The sequence below is a fragment of the Bremia lactucae genome, linkage group LG7 (genome assembly GCF_004359215.1).
Source record: "Bremia lactucae strain SF5 linkage group LG7, whole genome shotgun sequence".
NCBI classification, from domain to species: domain Eukaryota; phylum Oomycota; class Peronosporomycetes; order Peronosporales; family Peronosporaceae; genus Bremia; species Bremia lactucae.
The window spans coordinates 2226901-2231511 of record NC_090616.1 but is presented as its reverse complement, the minus strand read 5'-3'; positions in this window follow the sequence as shown (position 1 = coordinate 2231511).

Below are 4611 nucleotides of genomic sequence, written 5' to 3'. Positions count from 1 at the left end.
ATATGTTTAGTATTAGATTATAATTAAGTTAGCATTTACAAAGATAGAACAAGAGACACTTAATTATATTAATACAGTTTTTATTTTACCCTCTTAAAGCTAGTTGCCTTAAGAGAAGTCTTCCTCTGCACGTACGAGTGTACGTGAAATAACGTAAGGCACCACNAGAGTTTCGGGACGACGCGTTTGCGTCATCCCAGGTACAGGGGTCTGTACCTGTTGTAATCTCAACAGTTCCGCCTGTTGAGAGCCTTGCTGATTCAGCAAGGCTACTTTTTCCTTCATCTCGTCAAGTTCATGTTGTATGAACTTGGCGACGGTTGAATGGAGGGCATCTCTGTCTAAGTTGGACAGTAATGCCAGGATTGCATCGTTTCCTACGGATGAACTCATTCGTTCAACCGCACTCCTTTCTATATCACTTAGAAAGGAGTAGCTTTCAGGGGAAACGTGATGCGTATTCCCACTACCATCTAACATGTCCATGTTAGATGTGGGAAATGTGGTCCTTGGACGGACTACAAAGTGCTACCTGGTGTAACGGGGCACTACGACTTGTACTGTTTCAGTACAAGTCCACTTCACACTGCTTCAGTTGTGAGTGGTGCCTTTCGTTAGGTGACGTACACTGTACGTGCAGAGGAAGACTTCCCTTGAGACAAGTTAACTTAAGAGAATAAAAATGAAATCTGTATTATTATAGTTAAGTGTCTCTTAATTTATCTTTGTAAATGCTGACTTAACTATAACCTAATACTAAACATGTAAATGAATTCTTATCTCTATCTTATCTTGTAACTCTCTTTGATTACTCCTACAGCTGATTAGTCTGCGGAATGAATAGATATAATGGTCTATACCTATTTATGGATAAGAATTTAGGATATTACGATATAAAGTAATATCCTCCAAATATTATCTACCTTTTAGATAATGTATTAATTAACAACCTTTAAGTGTTAATTTCATGTAACGATACACCTCGTTACAGCGTTTGATCTGTTATTTGCCCAATTATTATAATCTTGAAGTTTTCTGCTGCGATTGCGGCCATAAACGTTGCTGCTGCCAATCAGCCTGCTGTACGTACTGCATCGACTCCGGCTGAGGCGACTTCTGCTACTGAAAACAACCGTGACAACAACCAGAAAGAGTTTTGGGGTTGGGAAGGACCGTAGGGTGGATATGCTGGGGCGGTTTCGGGGGCTGGGGCAGAGGCTGGGGTGGCGGTTGGGGATGCTAAAATTGAGTTCGAATTTGCAACAACATTGATTGCATTACAACTTTAATATACGCTATTGGAGCTGGAATTACCGCGGCTGTTGGCACTAGACTGGCCCTTTACCACCGATTCTGGTGGTGTAGTGGTCCGCCACTCACTTCAGGACCGGGAGGTCCCGAGTTCGATACCCGAGGCCGACAAATCCTCCAAAGCATAATGGGAGGTGGTCTTGTCCTGTGCACCCAAAAGGTGTATATGATTAGAAATACAGAAACTAACCAATCATCAATTGAAGGGCCTGTGCGGTGTAACACACCAGACTTGCCCTCCAATTGATCCTCGTTAAGGGATTCAAAATTGTACTCTTTCCAATTGCCCGACTCGAAGACGTCGTCAATAATTTTTTTTCTGACCAAGAGTTCGGTTGGTGTTTTTGAATTCTCAAAACTTTTACCTGTATTATCTCCGAATATTTTATCTCCTTTTTTTCACTTGAAACTCTGTAAGTATGTTTGGCGTAAAAAGGTATGATATTGCTTATCAAAAAAATCACACTTTTATATTTTAAGAAATAAATATGATTTTATTTTCGTCAAGTATTTTTTTTGGAAGTTGAAGAGTATTGTTTTTCTTTTAATTTATTTTACAACCTACAGTTGATATTTTCGTAATTAGCTTTATCTTTTTCTTAGAAACATTTATTGCTTTAAGTAAATTTTTACATCACATTATCACTTAATTAATAATTCTTCTTATAGAAAAACTTGTCCCATTATATCATCAATGGTATTGATAAATGAGCATTACTATCAGAATCTCGTTTGATTTTTTACAGTTACTTACATATTTAATCAATGTTTTTATAATTTTCACAGAAAAAGTTTTCTTAAAAGAAATTTAAATCTGACAACAATTTTTAACAGTAATCAATGTATTTCAACATTTTTGAGTAAATAACGTTGTTTAATATATTTTTCTAGGGATCCGCTAGCCACACCAAAATTTACGCTAACCAGCCCCCCAATGCAGAATGTAACAGGGTGTATCATTCCACGAAATTAACGCTTAAAAGTTTTTAATTAATACAATCGAAAAGGTAAATATTATTTGGATAATACTACTTTACATGGTAATATTCTAAAAGCTTATCCATTGCTAGACATAGACCATTATATCTACTTTCTTCGCGGTCCAGTCAGCGCTGGACGCGCGCAAAGAGAGAGACAGATAAGACTTAATTACATGTTTTGTATTAGTTAATAATTAAGTTAGTATTAAATAGATAGAAACACAAGAGCATTATATTAATACAGTTTTAATTAACCCTTTTAAAGCGACTGTTTGAAGAGAGTCTACCTCTGCACGTAGTAAAGTACGTGAAGTGCCACTCGCACTGAGGGAGTGCGAAGTAGACTTGTACTGAAGTAGTGTGAAGTAGACTTGTACTGAAGCAGTACAACTCGGCCGTGCCCCGTTTCAAAAAGCCAAGCTGAATCAGCAAGGCTCTCAACAGGCAGAACTGTTGAGGTTACAACAGGTACAAACCCCTGTACCTGGGATGACGCACCCGCGTCGTCCGGAAACCTTAAAGACTGGCATCTCTAAGTATAGGGGAGTCGAAGAAGACTCCCTCTTAAGATGGTTTGTCGAGTTGGACGATGCCATAAGGACTCGTCACATCGTCGGTGAAACAGCTGAATGCGGCGCAGGAATTCATCCGCATTCCGATGCAAAGAAACGGCGGTCGCAGCGAATTAATTTCGCCCACTTGCGTGTGAAAGAAATCATGGGCGGTACTGTACCCCTTTTCTTCTCAGAACGATACTTTTGCTAGTCCATTTGAGACTAGCGAAGAGGCCTCAGCTGGTGCTCCTTTTCGTAGGCAGCCACCAAGCCGGGCACATCAATAGGTAGGGTATCGATCGGTTCCCAAGAGTCGAAACTCTTCGGGTAACCTTTCCATTGGACGAGGATCTGATACCTTTGCTTGACGAAGCTGTGGGTAAGCAACTTTCCAACTAGGAAGCGTTTTTTTTCATCTGCATACATTTAGTGCAGGCGGCGCCCGATAGGAGTGGCGATCTCGCCCACCTACTCGCGGCTGCCTTACCTTCGTCCGTTCAGTCGCATGTGTTAAACGCTGCTGAACAACGACGTATTTTGGATCTCGAGGGTCAAGTCTTGTGACTGACCGCGGATCTCGTTGATGTCCGAGCTGGGCTCGTCAGGGTTATGGACGCCTGAAGACTTGCTTGGACCTTTTCGAACGGATAATGCTGAGGGATCCGCGTTACTCGCGTGATGTCCCTCGCTCTCCAAGTTCTGTTCGTGGGGGAAGGGGGCGTCGGTTCGATAGCTTTTCGCCTTCACCGTCCCCTCACCCGAACGACGCTCGACTCACAGTCGGCGTCGCCATCGGTCTCCTTCGACGGATGGGGGCATGTGACCTCATGTGGGTCTACATACCGTTTCAGACGACCCACGTGAAATACGGGGTGCGTCTTCATATACGTGGGAAGGGTGAGCCTATAATTTAGGTCTCCAACTTTCTACCACCGTAAAGGGCCCAATGAAACGCGGCAGCAACTTCGTAGTACCTCCAGGTAGTACAGAAATTGCATTCTTAGGTTGGAGTTCTTAATAGTACTTTTTCACCCACTCTAAAGCGTTCATTATTATTGCGATCATTTCGGTCCGCACATTCTTGTCCTGTTAGCTTGCCATCGCGTCATGGACTTTTACTGGGATGGCTAATCGCTCATTTACAAAACGTTGAGCCTTGCTCACGCTTTTAGCATCAAATTTGCCTATGATACCGCGAAGAGGTCGGTCATATGACGAAGTTCTATAAACTACTGCAAAACTGACAGAGTCACTAGGGCAAATTTCAGTCTTTGAGATGATACCCTCATGAATCATCGTCATATTGACGAAACTATATTACTCTTTCGCACCGAGCATAGTTATAGGCCCTTCCCCACTAAGACTCGGGCTGGGCACACCCGAAACTGGCGCCCGAGGATGGCGCAGTCCGTTAATATAAAACGGCGTCTTACCCGTACTGGCGTGGACACTGTTATTATAGCGTACTCGACAGAGGGCAATTGCTTGCTCCACTCTTTGGGAGTTGCTATAGTGCGTAAGACATCCGCCACGACCCGATTGGCACGTTCTATTTGGCCATCGGTCTGGGGATGATTTGCGGTCGACATGTGGAGCTTGCTACCTAGCAGCTCGAACACATGTCGCCAAAAATCAGACGTAAAACGTGGATCCCGGTCCGATACTATGGACTCGGGCATCCCGTGTAGTCGGTAAACATGATCCAGGAACAAGAGAGCTGCCTCCTTGCCTGTGATCGATGTCTTACATGGTGCTAAATGCACCAT